The following is a 21,497-nucleotide window of genomic DNA, read 5'->3' on the forward strand; positions in this document are numbered from 1 at the left end:
GAGAAACTGCGTGAAACACTCACCATGGTGGACGACGATTCGGCCTCGTAAAAATACAAGTGGTGCCCTATTTTTCGAAACAGAGATGATAACGAAAGAGGGATTGTGAAGTGTTTTGATGGAATAGCGAGGGGAAAAACGGAGAACTCCGAGAAAAGCTCCTACAATCTTGACTGTGTCCACCACAACTACAACTCCACCATTGCCGGATTTTGAATTCGTGTTTGCGGTAGTCTTACGTCGGAACTCTGACAACTGAGCTATCAAGGCGACTGATAGCATTTAAACATACGATAAAAATGAAAATATAGTAATGACACTGCATCTTGATGAAGCTGAAGGGTTTCACACTGCCACATGTGTCTGCACCGAGACGCAGTCTTTGTTATGATATCTGCGCGGAATATCATCTGGTGTCTGTAGTAATTCCACAGTAATTAATGTCTTAATACAGGGAACTCCGTAATTTATTGACTCTCCTCTGATTCCTGGGCTTTGTCGGTGTCGCAAAACACGCAGAACGCTAGAAATTCTGGCAAAATTTATGTTACACGGATGACGATGTATCGGCCAAATTTATAGTATCATCGTCCAAGAGGAACAACAGTGCAGAGACGATGGGACCTTGGGCTCATGTTATAAATATACCAAAATATCTCTTGCAGGAATAGTAATGCTTTACGTACAACAAGGATGTGTACAAAACTATATTTCAGGTAGGCCTAAAGTTCCCAGTGAAGGAGACTTAAATAATTTTAAGGGAAAAATTGTTCCGAGCCCGGGTATAGATCTCGGGACCTCTGGCTGAACGCAGCAGCGCTCTTACCAGTTGGATGTGCAGTTGGATCATTTCAAACACGTTACAAAGAACACATCACAGCCATAACAAAATTACAAAACACCTCCACATATGCAGAACACATCACAAATGCCAACCACACCTACAGAGACATCAACACAGATATGGAAATACTGCACATCCAACCAAAAAGCCAGAAACTCAACACACTAGAACAATATGAAATATACAGACACACGAAAACACACCCCAACGATATTCTCAACACACAACTCAATTTCAAAACACATAAGTTACACTCTTTGACTCTACATTACGAACGCACCCACACAGGAAACAAGAGGCGCCAAGACCAACAACAAGTTCCGAAGATGACCGAAAATAGGTCGAAAGATGTTAACAAGGTACGTTAAAATTAAACACAAGAAAGTTCTTATCATACATATTCCGAAGTGATACAGTGTTAAAAGTTGTGTAATCAAGATGTATAATTATTTTCAGCAGATTATTTTAAGAACCAGGGAAAATAGTAGACAAAACGGGCGCTTCTGTGGACTAAGAGCACTATTATATCTATTCGAAGTGACGTTTAAATGAATGTATTCTATTTTCAAACATGCTGTAAAATCCTGCACTATCTTTGGAGAGATGGAGGAGTAATTTCAGATGGTCGAAAGTGTGGGAAGAAGGCGTGACAGGAAATGAAGAAGAGAGTACGAAATAAAGAAAGAAAAGTAATAAGTGCAAAAGTAGAATAAAGAAAGGAAGGGATGTACAAGGATAGAGAAGGTGAGGAAATGGAAGGAGAGATAGAAGGGAGCGAAGAAAAGGAAATGAGAAGTCGAGGAGAGAAGAATGAAGGGGAAAGTAAAAGAAGATAGTCACTTTGTATGATTAATATAAATTATGGTTGCTTTTTAGATTAGTTCAATGGTAAGAATATAAAATGTCACCAAGAAATAGAAACACAGAGTTGTGCACGATTTATTTCGGGATGTGTGCCATGTAAAAAATGTTATGCTTGTGAAGAGGTTCAGACATTTATCATCGTGGAAGTATCTCGTGGCTCAAAGTGATTTGCGGTGTTTTTATTGTCTGGTTCCACCCTTCCCGTTCTCCGCCTACTGAAATGTTTTTGTTCTTTCTCTCCCCGTCTTTCCTGTAGGGGTACTGCAGATGATTTGTACCTCTTTCACACGAAGCACGACAACCTATAGTACTGAGCATCGAATCCCATGTTTAACTCTTCTTGTCCACATCCATCTAGCTCTAGCATAATATTACAATAGCAGATCAGTAATGAATTGACCGTCACTTTCTTGCCGTGCTAGTACAGTATGTATAGTAATTCATCACCATTACATTCTATTTGGTAGCTGCTTTGGTAAATTTTTCTCCGCTCTGGCCATTCTTCATTATATGAGCTATTCCATCTCAAATCGACCTAAATATAGAGAAAATTGGCCTTACAATTCCTAAATAAAATGAAACTTTTTTTTGTACGTAGAGAACTGTGATACAATGCTTTGTGCAAAGTTTGAGGCATCAGAACTTCATAGTGTTTAAATTAAAAATATTTAAATTTATCGTATTTTCATAAAATTAGCAACTTTAAACTGTTGTAGCTCCGAAATCCTTTCACCCAATGATCAAAATCATGAGAAATTAAAGTTTATATTGACATATAAACAGATTTTCTTACTTTTTATTGAAATGGAGAAATTTAGATTTTTCCTCATTAAGACGCTTCTGGCTAGGAAAAAGTATTTTAAAAACATAAGTTACATTCCGCATTGAAAGTACAAATAAACACATATATTTTACTGATGACAAGTTGGTAAGAAAGTATTGAAAATATCAAATAAAGAAAATAAATAGTACGCGCGTGAACTAATCAGTTGACTGTGAGACGGGAGCTAGATGAGACAAGCAAGGCCAGGAGACAAACACATGATGTGTCGTCTAGCAGCGCATGGCTGTGCTAGCTTTATCACAGGTTTTCATAAACACAGGAGTAAAATGACGCCCAACGCTCGCTTATTTTCAGCTCTCGGCCAGTGCGTGCGGTACTGCGCCGTTCAAGTCTAGGCGTGTGAAAATAATTTATTTAATACCCTCGAAACTTATTGCCGTACCACTAAGCAAAGAATGCCAAATCCCTCTTAATAATGCAAGGTTCTTTTCTCATTTTTTTTTTACATTTTTACAAATGGACAAAAAGCCTAAAAGCAAGTAAAATCAGATTATCTGTCTCTCTGTGTACAAAACGATTACTTCTTAACATAACCTATCAAATGTTAGCTTCAAAATAAGCTCTCGTTCAATGTTCTGCAGTAAATGGTTCCAGAGTTCTAAGCGCTGAAAGAGGCTTGTTTTTATAAAATACGCTAAATTTGTCGCTTAATAATACGAAAACCGTTTCACTTTCGATAGTATATTTTTGAAAATGCACTCCCATCAGCACCGTATAAGTAGGGAAAAGAATAGAGTGTAAAAAAAATGCGAGGTTTTTTACTGATCGATTTCATATGGAATAGCCCATATAGTAATGCAGAATTCCTGCACAGAAATATCGTATGTAATTCGGTACATCATAGTAATATGATAAGCGATGGCGGGCTTATGTGAGGGCGGCAATGAACCTTCGGGTTTCTTAAAAGCCATTTGTAAGTAAGTAAGTAATCATTTATTGATTCAAAACGGCGCGGCGCCTTGTTCCCGGCCATTTAGTCACTCGTAATGAGTCATAGTTCCGAACTGACAGCTCCGGAAAAATCACTGTGATAGATAATAGTGATTTTGTCACAGTATGAATTTTTTGTTCGGATGATTCTTGGCGAATGTGGGGCTTCGTTTCCTGGCTGTAGATTTCTAAGTCGTCTATAACTCAAATTCACTGCCATCTACTTATCTCTGAACAAAACCACGAGGAATACCCATGTTTCTCATAATGAGCCAACAGATGTTTATATTTATCGCTCTTCTGCGATTTAAGTTGGTATACCGGTGTCATGTCTTATATTAACAATAATGAACGTTAATATAAACTGATTTCATTTCCTAAAATATATCTAGCAAATAAATAAGTGAATGAATGAATGAATGAATGAATGAATGAATGAATGAATGAATGAATGAATGAATGAATGAATGAATAAATGGACTATTACCTTAAACTCTTCTGTAATATCTTTAATATTTACGCAGTTTTCAAAGCGTTAAATAATATTTACTTTGCCAGGAAGTCTCAGACGTGAACGTGTTTGTGACATGATGCCTTATCGGTATGCGAAGGCTTGGATTCTCGTCACAACAGACCAGGTTATACTGTTTTGCTGCTTTATTTAGACTCAAACGCATTCTACTAAATCGGCGGGGCAGTGTTGTTGAATTCTGTCATTAAATAAAATACACAAGTGTCATTGCTACAGGTACATTCATATTAAAAGACGTCAACAAGAATCACATCATACAGTTATGCTAGGTATAGTTCCTCCGGTAGCTGAGTGGTCAGACCTTCGAGTCCCTGTCAGGTCTGGGATATTTCATGAAAAATCCATAGTGACACTTGTGGCGCACAAGGTCAGAGTTGGGGATTTTCTTGGTGTTATCCCATTTCCCCATAATAGGCATCCTCATCATTCCGTGAACGTTTCTCTATTTCGTCATCATTTCATAGCATTCTCCGAACGCCGGCTAGAGACGCACGGAGGGGGCTGGCCTAGGGACGAGTAGAGTTGCCTGCTCGAAACCTAGGTACGCAGGTACAGTAAAGGTTTCACTCGCGAGTCAAGGAATGCGTACCATTGCTGTGTATCAATGAATATAACATATTCTTGATTCTACTGGTCGTCCTAAAAATTGTGCGATGTACAAGTAGAACGGTATCAATCGTGGCAGAACCGACATAACAGAGTTTATCACATTTGTCACTGTAAGTGCGTACTGGTAAAAGTTGTTCAAAATATACATATTATATAAATTTACATGGCCATTATGCAGTAATTTATGTCATTTTATCAGAAAGCTAGTAGCACAGAATCACACTAGTAATTGATTTTTGCTTCTGTGGGAATGATTTCTTTTAAGGACTCAGCTTGAAAGTTCTACATCCTGCAAGAAACTTTCGTTCTTATCTGCGAGGTCATCTACATTGTTAAGTACGAAATGAAAGAGAGAAGTTGGTTGTTGCCTGGGTTACCGAGGGCTGTTTCATTGCTATCAAACTACACAAAGAAGTGCAGTATTTCAATCTTCTCCTTTCCTGGTTCGAAGTTCCTACAAAAGAGTTGGGAATTTTCCAGAACCTTATCCTGAAAGTCAGAATAATTAAATTCAATTGTCTGAATGTCTGCCGGTGTGAATGTGCTAAGTAAAGTTTAAATGCAGTAGAACCTATTACAGTAACTGATAATCTTTGGAACTATTGGAGTATAGAAGTTTAACACTTCTACTAATACTGAAATCTAAATTTATGTAACGACTTCTGAACTTTTTACATCATTGAGGCGCACGGGAGCAGGGATGTAGGTGTTCCATTCTTTCTTGACCTCAACACTAGGGTAATGTTTTCAGCACTATCCTCCGCCCTCATTTCACTTCCGGAAGAAATTCGATATCTGTTTCATAGGAGGTTCATTGGACTGTGGAGTCGTTCTACAGCAGCTATCACTGCCATCGGCTTTTCTTTTCTGTATTAGCTGTAAAAAATGACTGCGAGATGCACAGTATGTTGAGCTTTAATTTTAAGTGTAGCTCTAGGCTATGTGATGTATGAAAACATATTTTTCCCAAATTTTCGTGAAATTTTGCTGTTCCTCCGAAAAATCTTCACAGATTTTTTTTATAAACGTAAAAACACTGAACAATGCGGATTCTGGAAATGAAACTCAGGGATTTCAGGGTATCTGGAATCAAAACAAAAATAATGGTTTTCTCTCTTCAAAAGAAGCTACTTTTACATCTCTGGAATCAAAACAAATAATGGATTTCTCTCTTCAAAAGAAGCTACTTTTACATCTCTGGAATCAAAACAAATAATGGTTTTCTCTCTTCTAAAGAAGCTACTTTTACATCTCTGGAATCAAAACAAATAATGGTTTTCTCTCTTCAAAAGAAGCTACTTTTACATCTGTTTCTCATAAAATATTAAGCTGAATAATATTAGTTAAAATATTGAACAAGTAATTACATTTCATTATTTCAAAATCATAAACCAAATAACATGTTATCATAAGTCACAGATGTCTGGTAAGAAAATAAAGAAATGATTAACTAAAAAGTCTCCTGAGCTAAAAGTAAGGTCTAAATTAAAAATATGAATAGAACATAGGACACTGATGGTGCTAGTATTTAAAATTTGAATTATTAAACCACAATGAAGCACAAGAAAATTTAGTAGGCATATACCACGCAGACATAAACTTACGATGTAAGAGTAATGGAACAGAGAAAAATTCTCTCCGGCGCCGGGATTTGAACCCGAGTTTTCAGCTCTACGTGCTGATGCTTTATCCACTAAGCCACACCGGATACCACCCCGGCGTCGGACAGAATCGTCTCAGATTAAGCTCCAACTCTTGAGTTCCCTCTAGTGGCCGCCGTCTGCACTACATCATAGACGTCTGCATGGAAATATCATATGTACTTCGGTACATTAAAATAATATATATGATATGCGTAAATCACTTCGTGATTTAAGACGGCGCTTATTCCGTCGGATCCCGGCCAACTAGTCACTCATAACGAGTGCACCTCAGCACATGTGTGGACTTCGGTCCTACGTTCATAGACGTCTATGACGTAGTGCAGAGGGCGGCCACTAGAGGGAACCCAAGAGTTAAAGCTTAATCTGAGACGATTCTGTCCGACGCCGGGGTGGTATCCGGTGTGGCTTAGTGGATAAAGCATCAGCACGTAGAGCTGAAAACCCGGGTTCAAATCCCGGCGCCGGAGAGAATTTTTCCTTGTTCCATTACTCTTACATCGTATGATGACGCAGAATATCTGCATGGAAATATCATATGTACTTCGGTACATTAAAATAATATATATGATACGCGTAAATCACTTCGTGATTGAAGACGGCGCTTATTCCGTCGGATCCCGACCAACTAGTCACTCATAACGAGTGCACCTCAGCACATGTGTGGACTTCGGTCCTACGTTCATAGACGTCTATGACGTAGAGCAGAGGGCGGCCACTAGAGGGAACCCAAGAGTTGGAGCTTAATCTGAGACGATTCTGTCCGACGCTGGGGTGGTATCCGGTGTGGCTTAATGGATAAAGCATCAGCACGTACAGCTGAAAACCCGGGTTCAAATCCCGGTGCCGGAGAGAATTTTTCTCTGTTCCATTACTCTTACATCGTATGATGACGCAGAATATCTGCATGGAAATATCATATGTACTTCGGTACATTAAAAGAATATATAAGACATAAACTTGTATAATAGGGCGTATCGAGACAAAAAAATTCGAAATTCAGAACGTAAAGATATACAAAAGTTGTCTTCTAATCTCTACAATAAGAAGTAAAAAAAAAAAACATGTCCCTGATTACATTTTTCACAGAGCCCCAGGAGCTCTAAAGATAGACGAATAAAGTTCTTTTTTTCATAATTCTTCTGTGCATGGTCAACGGGACTTCAGTCACTTCTTTTTTTTACAATGTTTAGCTTCTGATAAGCTATTTAAAAGAAAAAAAGTCAGTTTTCATTTGGTAATACAGACTTTTATCTGGAAGGAATACAAGTCATAACACAGTAAAATAATCAATTTTGCCTAAAGTCTTATTTTCCAAAATTTTGTTGGTATTAACGGTTTATGTCGACATATGCCCTTAGTATCATCATCATATACTGGGCCACTTAAGATTTTTATACCCTCACTTTACAGGTGCCAGCACTGTATTGATGAGGAAGCATGTAAGATTTATATCTCTTGTAATTTAAAAATAATACTAATTTTATTTTATTTTTCAATAATAACAAATCATAGCAGTCTGCATCAAGAGAAGACTTGTAAACATGCTTATGTTAGAAAAAATTAAAGTAACCAAAAAGAACCCTTCTGCGGGTCGGTGAAAAGTGATTCTAGGAGGTCAAAATCTTTTGTGCGAATCGTTGGCACCATTATGCACCTTTTGCGAACCCTTAAATGTTTAATTTCGGGAAAAAATAAATTGTTTTCGGCCTTTTTTGATCAACCGTATTGTAAGCAAACAACCTAAGCTCTATGTTGTAGCTGATGGCTATAAAAATAACATTCTTCCTACACTGTTTTATTTCAATATCGGATGGTGTTCATAAAATTTTAGGGCCGTATTCATAGACATTCTTAGCGCGGGCTTCCGGTGGATGATCAGCGTTTTTCGTATTCATAAACCAGTGTTAGCGATAGGATATGATTTGAATTCTGTACAATCAACCAGTGGATAGCCGGGGCTAGTTTAGCACGCTCATAGTGCGTGCTGCGAAATGTCTATGAATAGCAGCCTCAAATACTAATCAAATTCATCTCTTAAACCAGATACATATGGATAAAGAGCATTATGGAACCATTATCATTTATATCCAGTATGGTTGCTTAAGGATGAAGTGGTTAATGGAAACAACATGGAACCGGTTTTGGAACCGACACATTAATGGTTTGGTCGTGAATTTCGTGACTCGCGAGTCAACCACTTAATACACAAGTAGGGCTGAGGAATGGAATGAAATTTTAGGGGGGGGGGAGGCACTATGATCCAGCACTGCGACTTTTACGATCTATTGAGCTAATCTTCAACCTTGATGCATTCCCAACCCACAGGCCGACTACAGTAAGGTTCGCTGCGTATCCAGGTTTCTAGCAAGCCACCCTACTCGTACCTAGGCTAGCCGGCGTTCGGGGAATGCTATGGAATAATGACAAAATAGAGAAATGTTGACGAAATGCTGTAGATCAGGCATGTCAATTGATTCCCACAGGAGCAAGCGCGCGCTTTAGAACCCAGGAGAGCCTGGGCGCTCTACAGCGGAAAGGAAAGAGACAGACGAAAGAGGTGGTATATGCCGCTTGGTCGAGCTATATTCAGGGATGGCCAGCACCGATTCAGTTGATAAAGGGAAGAGAACTATGAAAATTGTATCCATGTTAATTTTTAGATTTCAGAATGTAAGTTTTAATTTTAATGCTCATTTTTCACAAGTTTGAAATTTTTATTCAAAAGAAATATTTTCTCAACTTTTCGTATACAAAAGTAAAATTTTCAGGTATAGGCCTATTTACTTAGTAGGCCTAGCCTTACAGAATGTTTTCGTAAATCTAATATACCGTATGTATGTATTACCGAAGATAGTGTATTGAAATTTTTGAAAATATTAACATGGAAATTGTTTGTAAGGAAATGAATTAACAAAGCAACTACTGTTACATCATAAGCATGTGTTGTAAAAATGTCAGCTCTATAGCTTCAGCAGATTTCGAGAAAATAATTTAATATTCTGATGATAGGAAGTTGCTCACAAATATCACGTTAAAAGCATAATGGGATAAGAGTTTTGTTATGTAATATTAGTTACAGTTAAAACAGATGCAATACCTAGGTAACTTTGCTTTGTACTGTAATATTGTTTTGATTAGTTTATTGATTACTTTTGTAAGGCTAAAGATACCATCAATATAAATTCCAACTTATCATGCCATACTCAAGCTCTTTCTTTGGAATATCGCTTTGTTTATGAATAATGTGTTTCATTCACTTAATACAGTATAATTATACTACTATGGAATTTAAATGAATATTCCTTCTTAACTCTTTATTATGTTATTAAGATTTAAAACACAAGTGCAATATTAAGAAATCAGTGTTAGTACTTTTGTTTTACAGACAATAGGCTATAGATAACATTAAACAGAAAGAAGCCATATAAAAACAACGACATAAAATTTCATGTTCCGCTTGAAGTTTGTGCACCACTGTTTTCTTAATCCAACAGGTTGCTTATTCATATACACAACCCTTCCTCTTTCCATACTTAGCGCTTGCTGCCCGCGCACGACGTCAAGGTCAGAAAAATTGGCTTGCTTTGACATCACTGCTGTAGATGCAGGGCCGAGGGGTAAGGCATGATTTCCCTCCCTTCACTTGTTCATTCAACGTTAAGCAGTCTGGGTATCCTCCTCCTCCTCCTCCTACTACCCTCCTCTTTGCTGTGTATTGAAGCCTGTATTTTATATGACAATCTTTGCCGAACACTGCACTAATGCATTAGCTTGGAACTGCCGTAGATTTTTAATGTTTAAAATAAAATGGATAAAATGTAGTTTGGAACATCACGTATCAATAGAATAAAAGAGGAAAGGGAGTAGATTTAGAAACCACTGCTAACACAATTTCATTCAAAAGTGAATAAGACGGATTTTAGCACATAATATGTATGAAAAAGTGGGAAGATTTTAATACCTATTTTTTCTCCTGATATTTGATATTCCATACGTGGAAAAATATGCATGATAGAACACCGAAATGGAATCTTATTTATAAATATGATTCGCAGTTTATTTTGTGATATACGAGACGCTCCTGATTCTGTTATGTTGTTTTGCTCCCAATAAGTAGCAGTGCCTGGATTTGGTGATGAATTATGGGCAATAAAGTTGCGGAAGGAAGCCGCACGTTGCTTGTTTTATACAACATCCCCACTGTATTCCGATAGGGCAGATTGTGTATTTAATATGGCCTCAGAGGAACGTGCTGTAGGTTTTAACCCCAGAAGTCAGCGATTCAAAGCTAACGTTAAACCAGCCACAAGCTTTAGGTCTTCATTTTGAATTTTTACTGTAACAATTCGATCAACCGATGAAATGAAAACGCTAACACGTATTATATTTTAAGGTAAGACTGAGTGGTAAAGATATCACTTAGGTATTTCACAAAATCAAATTGAATATATGTAAAAGACTTTACGTAAATAATATTTCCGTCTGTGACTTATCTACTTCAAAGTATTTTACTTTAATTTGTTTTTGTTGTCAAACTGCTCTACTTCGAGCATCTTCAGGCCTTAAAATTAGAACATGAAACCAGTTAACAATTCAAATACACAAATAACACGTAAATAATGCATATACTTACTTACTTACTTACTTACTGGCTTTTAAGGAACCCGGAGGTTCATTGCCGCCTTCACATAAGCCCGCCATTGATCCTTACCCTGAGCAAGATTAATCCAGTCTCTACCATCATATACCACCTCCCTCAAATCCATTTTAATATTATCTTCCCATCTACGTCTCGGTAAAGGTCTTTTTCCCGCCGGCCTCCCAACTAACACGCTATATGAATTTCTGGATTCTCCCATACGTGCTACATGCCCTGCCCATCTCAAACGTCTGGATTTTATGTTCCTAATTATGTCAGAAGAAGAATACAATGCGTGCAGTTCTGCGTTGTGTAACTTTCTCCATTCTCCTGTAACTTCATCCCTCTTAGCCCCAAGTATTTTCCTAAGAACCTTATTCTCAAACACCCTTAATCTCTGTTCCTCTCTCAAAGTGAGAGTCCAAGCTTCACAACCATACAGAACAACCGGTATTATAGCTGTTTTATAAATTCTAACTTTCAAATTTTTTGACAGCAAACTGGATGACAAAAGCTTCTCAACCGAATAATAACAGGCATTTCCCATATTTATTCTGCGTTTAATTTCCTCCCGAGTGTCATTTATATTTGTTACTGTTGCTCCAAGATATTTGAATTTTTCCACCTCTTACTTACTTACTTACAAATGGCTTTTAAGGAACCCGAAGGTTCATTGCCGCCCTCACATAAGCCCGCCAGCGGTCCCTATCCTGTGCAATATTAATCCAGTTTCTATCATCATACCCCACCTCCCTCAAATCCATTTTAATATTATCTTCCCATCTACGTCTCGGCCTCCCTAAAGGTCTTTTTCCCTCCAGTCTCCCAACTAACACTCTATATGCATTTCTGGATTCGCCCATACGTGCTACATGCCCTGCCCATCTCAAACGTCTGGATTTAATGTTCCTAATTATGTCAGGTGAAGAATACAATGCGTGAAGTTCTGTGTTGTGTAACTTTCTCCATTCTCCTGTAACTTCATCCCGCTTAGCCCAAATATTTTTCCACCTCTTCGAAGGATAAATCTCCAATTTTTATAGTTCCATTTCGTACAATATTCTGGTCACGAGACATAATCATATACTTAATCCTTTCGGGATTTACTTCCAACTCTATCGCTTTTCTTGCTTCAAGTAGAATTTCCGTGTTTTCCCTAATCGTTAAATAATGCATATACATTAGGCATAATTTATATTACATATTGTTCGAGTTTGGAAAAGGAAGTCAAGGATACAAATTGAAGAATTTCGTAAACAAAAAACTACAGACTATTGACAAACATTCGAAATCCAACCAAGCGAACTGGCGGATCGACTGAGGGCGCTTCGAGCAATTGTTTTGGCCTAGTTAATCACAACATTGCGATGCAGTCTGTATCTCATCACAACTGAAGCACCAAAAACGCCAGTACATTTTTCGTCTGTGCAAATACAATATACAGGGACATCATTTACTGGCTATACCTTTGGATCAACGATTAAGAACCGGAAATCCCCTTCCACTACTGTACTTCGATGACACTGGCGTAATATACAAACAAATCAGGCTTAGGAGGAAAGAAAAGTAGTTCACCCATTTACGTAAAGTAGGAAATATCGCGATTTTGAGTTTGATAATTTTCATTAGGTTTTTGTTTAATCAAAATACAGTACAGAATTAACAATGAGTGTTTTTACTCACGAACTGAGCTGTCCATGTGGACGTATTCATTATGAAGTGTATATTATACTGTCTACAGCACATGAGCGTACAATTTAGAGAATGAAGTTAAATTGAAAAATAATCATAATATGGATATTTAAACACATTTTTGAAAATGGTGGCTGTTCATTTGGATACAGGCTTCAGTTCTAATGTGCATATTATCGCACTATATACTACTGCACGTAATTCCAATTACCAGGTTCGTACTTCGTATCAGTAACTCATGTTGAAATAATTCTGTACCTACTCTATAAAAGAGACCTTACGTACTGTAAATTCAATCTTCACTTCTGCCCGATCCGAAAAGATAAAATTACTCAGACACGCTATCTACTGTCCGTCCAAGTGGTTACATCGCAGCGTCGTAGAAAGGGAGGATATCACGTGACAGTTAATTACTTAACGAGGCCCTTTTATTTAAGTTATTTTAAACAATTGTATGGGTATAATATTACGTATACGCCCAATTTCTAACAGAAATTAATGTTCTCAGAAGAGAGTTAAGACAGCCCAGTCACTAGCATTTACAGAGAGGCGAATAGAAGCAGGTGGGGGAAACCGGGATGCGACGTAGGCAAACGGAACATGGTGCAATATTGAAAGCTCTTTCGTCACTGTAAAACGCAAACATATTTTTGGAACGTACTGTTTACTATGACCGTAAGGCTACTGTAACTGTATATGCGATCTTGGATCTGTGTGGAGGACGGTTGAACTCATTATTAAAAGGGGTGGGAGTGAAGTATGTTTAAAAACTCAGGCACAATAAAAATTGACGTAAAAATGAAATGATGTCCCTGTACAATACGTCAATAAAATTGACATATTGAGTTCTATAGGCTATAATTATCTTATGTGTATATTTAAAGTTCCTCAACAGCTTCTACTGTATATACATTCCCCTGCGCCCGCGCTGTCCAATTGTTCTTCCCCTTTCGTCCGCAGTTTCTGTTCTACTCTCATCATCTTCTGCCCTTTCTATTTCACTATCGTCACTATCACTATCATCCAGTCACCGCTGTGGAGTAATGGTCAATGCGTCTGGCCGCGAAACTAGGTGGTCCGGCTTCGAATCCCGATCGAGGGAAGTTACCTGGTTGACATTTTATCCGGAGTTTTCCATCAACCTAATATGAGCAAATTCTGGGTAACTTTCAGCGCTGGACCCGGGCTCATTCCAACGGCATTATCACATTCATGTCATTCAGACGCTAAATAACCCGACATGTTGATTCAACGTCGTAAAACAACCCACTAAAACATATATCCAACCAACATTTCCGTACCGTGCCACGTTTCGTCCAAGTAAACTATTGGTGATGTCTCTTCAGATTCATTAAGTTTTAAGGTACGCAGATAACGTGCCCGTTTTGCCTCTATATCAGAGCTGTACTTGTCCTTCTATTTTATGAACCTAAATCTCATCGATATGACACTTTTCCTTAATGTTTCTTTGAATCAACGAAACCTAAGTTCTTTTTCACAAAAATTATTAAGCTATCTTAATATTGAGATTCCTTCTTTTACCTAGTAATATTCTTCAAATTTTGGAAATGAACGGGTTACATCAGCTTCTTGTCTATGCAGACGACGTGAATATGTTAGGAGAAAATACACAAACGATTAGGGAAAACACGGAAATTTTACTTGAAGCAAGTAAAGCGATCGGTTTGGAAGTAAATCCCGAAAAGACGAAATATATGATTATGTCTCGTGATCAGAATATTGTACGAAATGGAAATATAAAAATTGGAGATTTATCCTTTGAAGAGGTGGAAAAATTCAAATATCTTGGAGCAACAGTAACAAATATAAATTACACTCGGGAGGAAATTAAACGCAGAATAAATATGGGAAATGCGTGTTATTATTCGGTTGAGAAGCTCTTATCATCCAGTCTGCTGTCCAAAAATCTGAAAGTTAGAATTTATAAAAGAGTTATATTACCGGTTGTTCTGTATGGTTGTGAAACTTGGACTCTCACTTTGAGAGAGGAACATAGGTTAAGGGTGTTTGAGAATAAGGTGCTTAGGAAAATATTTGGGGCTAAGCGGGATGAAGCTACAGGAGAATGGAGAAAATTACACAACACAGAACTGCACGCATTGTATTCTTCACCTAACATAATTAGGAACTTAAAATCCAGACGTTTGAGATGGACAGGGCATGTAGCACGTATGGGCGAATTCAGAAATGTATATAGAGTGTTAGTTGGGAGACCGGAGGGAAAAAGACCTTTAGGGAGGCCGAGACGTAGATGGGAGGATAATATTAAAATTGATTTGAGGGAGGTGGGGTGTGATGATAGAGACTGGATTAATCTTGCACAGGATAGGGGCCGATGGCGGGCTTATGTGAGGGCGGCAATGAACCTTCGGGTTCCTTAAAAGCCATTTGTAAGTAAGTAAGTATATTCTTCAAATATGCGCCTTTTTATATACGATATCATATAATCTCCTATAATCGAGAACAATTTTATTGTTCATGAACAAATATTACATAAAGCTCTTCGGTCGTCTTACCTTCTTTTCGTTTTATATGAAACATCTCGTAGCGTGTTTTGGCAAAGCCATTGGCTTAACTGCCAATATGATCAGTGAATTTAAGAGAGCAGCGTATTATGATAATAAATGACTGAAAGAATTTTAATTTTGCCCTTAAATGTGCAGAAATTTGAAATGTTTGCTAATTTAAATCAGTAGAACCTAAATAGATCGTGCAAAATCATGAATATCTACATTTTTTTTTTATAGCAGGGCTGTTAGCTTATTTATGTCCCAGGACACACTCGAGTGCACGGTAATAAATTGAAATACTGGCCAAGATTGGAACTATCATGTAGTGCAGTCATATCAACTGATGCCCATATGGGCAAGTGCGCGCTTTAGAGCTCAAAGAGTCTGAGCGCTTTACAGCGGAAAAGAAAGAGACAGACGAAAGAGGTAGTATATGCCTCTTGGTCGAGCTATATACTGGGTTGGCCAGCACTGATTCAAAGGATAAAGGGAAGAGAACTTATTAATACTATATCGATGTTAATTTTTAGCTTTGTCTGAGAAGTGTAAATGCATTATAAGAATTTAAGTTTCAATTTTAATGCTCATTTTTCACGAGTTACCTTTTTATTCAAAAGCAATATTTTCTCAGCTCTTTACAGAAATGTGAAATTTTCAGATATGTTTCTTTGGTAGCCTTACAGGTACTGAAACAATCTTTTCGTAAATCTAATATATCATAAATATGTAGGTCTATTACTGAAGATACGTATTGAAAATTTTTAAAATATTCGCATGGAAATTGTTTGTAAGGAAATGAATTAACAAAAGCAACTACTGTTACATCTTAAGCAGAAGATACGTGCCCATATGTTGTTAAAACGTCAGCCCTATAGCTTCAGCAGATTTCGAGAAAATTTTTTTAAATATTCTGATGATAGGAAGTTGCGCACCAATATCATCTTAAAAGCATAATGCGATAAGGGTTTTGTTATGTAATATTAGTTACAATTGAAACATATACCTAGGTAACTTTGCTTTGTAATGTAATATTGTTTTGATTAGTTTATTGATTACTTTTGTAAGGCTAAAGATACCATCAATATCAATTCCAACTTACCATGTCATACTTAATCTCTTTTTGTTTGGGATATCACTTTCTTTATGAATGAGGTTTCATTCACTTAATATAGTATAGTTTTACTACTATGAAATTTATGTGAATATTCCTTCTTAACTCTTTATTATGTTATTAACTGCAATATTAAGAAACTGGTGTAGTACTTTGTTTTACAGACAATATAGATAATATCAAACAGCAAATAGCCATATAAAATAACGACATAAAATTTCACGTTCTGATTGAAGTTTGTGCACCACTGTTTTCTTAATCCAACAGGCTCCTTATTCATATACACAATCCTTGCTCCTTCCATTCCTAGCGCTTGATGCCCGCGCAAGACGTCAAGGTCAGAAAAATGCGCTTGCTTTGACATCAATGGTGTAGTGGGTCTGGAACACAGTGTCAGAATCTACGATATTTCCAGACGTCCTACACTCTTTATAGTAAGCTAAATATCTGTGTTTACACCAATGAGACTAACAGGAGAGAAGATAAAGAATTCACATGTTTTCTGCTTATTGACACTAGAAGAAGGTGGTGCTGCTATCACTACGTTACGGACGCCTTTTACCACCCACAAACTCAAGTATTTAATTTGTAGGAGGCCGAGTGGACTTCAGAGCTGTTGTGGAAGTTATCACAAAATGAGAAATCTTGTCTCCTTGCACGATCTTCTAGTACACAGCCTCAATTTTACCCGTGGAGCCAACCCGACTCTGAGTCCCTTCTAGTAACTTCTATAAACTATACCAATATAGCTTCCTATTTCTTGTGATACTATTTTACCAAGAAATGCAAGACATGAACTCACAAGAAAAAAATCTGTTTCAGAGATATGACTTTAAAGAGCATAAAAGTATAAGGTTGTTCGAAAGAAAGTTTCATTTTGAAAACAGCTTAATATAAAAACTTAAGTGAAAATACATATAGCACACATACACATATATAATATAATATATATACTTTGATACGCATTTAAACTGGAATAACCAAGTAACCCATATTACCAAAAAAAGTGCTTTCCATACTACATTCCTTAAACAGCATTCGAAAATTTCTTCCGCTATCACTCAAGAAAATACTAGTGAAAACACTAGTAATACCCCACTTCGATTATTGTGATTTTCTACTGACTGACCTCAATGTCAACCAGTCGCAAAAATTACAACGTGTTCATAATTCTTGTGTTCGCTTCGTCTGCGATGTCCGTCGCGTTGACCACATTACCCCATCCTTCCAAACTCTAAACTGGCTACGGCTTAACGAACATAGAAATTTTCATTCTCTTGTTCTCCTTTTCCAAGTCCTTCACACTTTTACACCTACCTACCTTGCCTCCCGTTTCAATTACCTGTTATCATATCATAATCTCTTCACACGCACGCAAAATAGCCGCACACTAGCTATACCAACACATAAGACATCATCGTATTCATCATCATACACAATCTCGCTCTCGCGCTTGTGGAATACCCTACCCAGTGACATCAGAGACTGTCGGAATTTAGTGGCGTTCAAAAGTAAACTTATTAAGCATTTTCGTACTGCGCAGAGTAGGTTTAATTTTTACTTAACCAATAAAAGAAATGCTTCTCTCTTCTTAACTTTTACAATAAACTGTCTAGCTTTTATTAATCAGTTAATCTTTTAGTACTTTGATTTTTATTGTATCTGTAAATTTAATATTAATTGTAATTATGATTGTAATAGTATTCTTAATATATATTGTAGTTGTAATCCCCTGGTAGAGGAGAACAGAAGGCCTGATGGCCTTCTCTCTATCAGGTTAAATAAATAAATAAATAAATAAATAAATAAATAAATAAATATATATATAATATTCATAAAGCAATGTGATTTATAGATTCGTAGATTTATTTATTTGTTTATTTATTTATTTACTTACTCTGGTGGAGTTAAAGCCATCAGGTTTTCTCTTCTACACTACCAGAAATGCAATACAACTACAAGATTGATTGAATACAGTTAAAAGTTTGAATGAGAGAGCTCTAGTAATGTTCAAAGAGCAATATTTTCATTCTATATTTTGGGTATGGTTTTTCGGTAACTCGGACAAAATATCTACAATTTGTGATGCGACTGAATCTCTCAGCTGCGCGATGGTCAAAAGTTGAAACTGTCAATAAGGAAATTGATATTTGATTAATGCTCTGACCAGGGATTAGGAAATTTCTGCTTACGATACCGTTGCCATTCATGCTATTAACAGTTACTTGACTCGGGTGTAGACACGGAGAGGTGCATCATCTCGCATGAAGATGCTATTTTCAATATCACATGTAACATTTATAAGAACTTGATAAGTCAAAACTATATTTGAACAGTAAAACTATCACTGCAAGAAACCAATATGTTAAAATAAAAGAGAACAAGGTTGGTCCAAATTAATCTGATAACTTCATATTACTTCGATAAAGGCTGCACGTAGAAATCACGCAGGGAGCCGTTTAAATTCTGATTTTGAAGTCAGAATTCTAAGTAAGTAAATAATTTCGAAAACTTAACCGCCTTTTTTTAAGTTTACTTTTCCTATAGGCTTAAAATTACGATGTAGACTTAAATTAAGGAAGTGACGTCACTCTTATCCAGGTTCTGAACTTCGTTAATACAGGTGACGAATTTCCCGTACAGACCTCGAAGCTTATTTCCCTAATCTTCTATTCGGCTATTACAAGGACCCAATGTCCTTTTACAGTACATTCGTATTTCCGCTTTCAGTATTTACATTAATTTATCTCCACATTTCCGCCTAGTTTCTCTATTTCCATATAGATTGTAGCAATAGACTAATAGATCGCACCTTCAATCATATCGGCTATTCCGTGTGTGCCTTCTCTCGAATATCGACAATTATTTATAATTTTTAATCCAAATATAAGCGGCTTAACATACAATGCCGCTGCAGATAGTGAAAATATTATATTGGTTTAAGATTTTCGATAATTGAGAGACCGAGATCAAAAATGGGCGTTATCATCAATTTTGGATTATCTGAGTTAAGAGCGATCTTTAGTCGTTTAAAGTAAAAAATGGAAGCTGTCACTTGCATGGAACGTTGTAGAATTCTAGCGTGAAGTTGAAAAATCGGACTTGTCAAGTGACTAGTCACGTGCTTCGAGATTTAAGATCGAACAAAAATTCTCTGCACCCCAATATTTTGGGAGTGAGTTGCGGAACAATGAAGATGACCTAATTGAATAGTGTGTTACTAAGGCATCAATTTTTTTTATAAATATAATTTTGTATTTTAACGTTTATATAATAATAGTAATATAACACCAAAAAAGATTACCATTTTTAATGTAACTACTATTTGTTTATTAAAGTCTGTTCCTTTGATACAAAAGAGTACAAGTGAGCAATTTTTAAACTTATTTTTCTACAAGATTCGTTTTCTAAAAAAAAAAAAAAAAAAAAAAAAGGCTAACTTCTTTCGGAACAAGTAGGTAACAATATCAAAAACAAGGAGTTAAAGCAAGTACAAGGCAGTCTGTGAACTTTTTCGTGTTTTTCTCAAACTTACCTCTACATGACTAGTCCCGTTTTTGATACCAGTGCTCCAATGTTTTTGGTAGTAGAGATAATTGTCGACGCAAATGGGAAAGCCACTGTCAATTAAGTAAATAAAATATATTAACGTTTATGTAGGACAGATGCACTCGGGAGGAAATTAAACGCAGAATAAATATGGGAAATGCGTGTTATTATTCGGTTGAGAAGCTCTTATCATCCAGTCTGCTGTCCAAAAATCTGAAAGTTAGAATTTATAAAACAGTTATATTACCGGTTCTTCTATATGGCTGTGAAACTTGGACTCTCACTCTGAGAGAGGAACATAGGTTAAAGGTGTTTGAGAATAAGGTGCTTAGGAAAATATTTGGGGCTAAGCGGGATGAAGTTACAGGAGAATGGAGAAAGTTACACAACACAGAACTGCACGCATTGTATTCTTCACCTGACATAATTAGGAACTTGAAATCCAGACGTTTGAGATGGGCAGGGCATGTAGCACGTATGGGCGAATCCAGAAATGCATATAGAGTGTTAGTTGGCAGACCGGAGGGAAAAAGACCTTTAGGGAGGCCGAGACGTAGATGGGAGGATAATATTAAAATGGATTTGAGGGAGGTGGGGTATGATGATAGAGACTGGCTTAATCTTGCACAGGATAGGGACCGATGGCGGGCTTATGTGAGGGCGGCAATGAACCTTCGGGTTCCTTAAAAGCCATTTGTAAGTAAGTAGGACAGATGTTTGACAGAGCGGATAGGATTAAGAAGAAAATTGGTGTCGCTTGGAAAGAGAGAAGGCTGTTCTGTAACCTTCATATGAATCAACGAGCCAAAGTCAGGATAGGAGAAGAAATGTCAGAAGAAAGCGAAATAGGGAGAAGCGATGTCCTTTATCACCTACTCAGTTCAACATCTACTTGGAGGATTTAGTGAGGTTCTGTTTTCAGAACATTGGAGGAGTGATAGTAGGAGGAAGAAGAATAAAGTGCATAAGATTTTATGATGATATGGCGTTGTTAGCAGAAGAGGTAATAATACTAAGGGATATGCTATTGGAGCCAAATGACAGCTGTGAGCAGTATGGGATGAAGATAAATGCAAACAAGACGAAGACCATTATCATAGGAAGAAAAATAAAGAAGGTAAACTTGCGAATTCTAAATGAGACAGTAGAGCAAGTGGACAGCTTCAAATAATTGGGGTATAATATAAGCAGTAACATGAGATGCTGCCAGGTATAAACAAAAGGAGGATAGCAATGACAAATGATGCTTTTAATATAAAAAGAAGCATCTTCTGCGGACCTCTGGAAAAAGAAGTAAGGAAGAGACTAATGAAGTGCTTTGTGTGGAGTGTGGAATTTTAAGGGGGCAGAAACGTGGACATTACGACGAAGTGAAGAGAAACGACTAGAAGCACTTGAAATGTGAATATGGAGAAGATGGAATGTGTGGAATGGACAGACAAAATAAGAAATGGAGTTGTGTTGGGAAGAGTGGGTGTTGGAAGAATAATGCTGAAACTGATCAGGAAGAGGAAAAGGAATTGGTTGCGTCACTGGTTGAGAAGAAACTGTCTACTGAAGGATGCACTGGAAGGAAAGGTGAACGGGAGAAGAGTTCGGGGTAGAAGATGATATTTTATGATAGACGATTTTAAGATATATGGATCATATGAGAAAATAAAGAGAAAGGCAGAAAATAATAATAATAA

Source organism: Periplaneta americana, chromosome 12 (assembly GCF_040183065.1).
Source record: "Periplaneta americana isolate PAMFEO1 chromosome 12, P.americana_PAMFEO1_priV1, whole genome shotgun sequence".
Lineage (NCBI taxonomy): Eukaryota > Metazoa > Arthropoda > Insecta > Blattodea > Blattidae > Periplaneta > Periplaneta americana.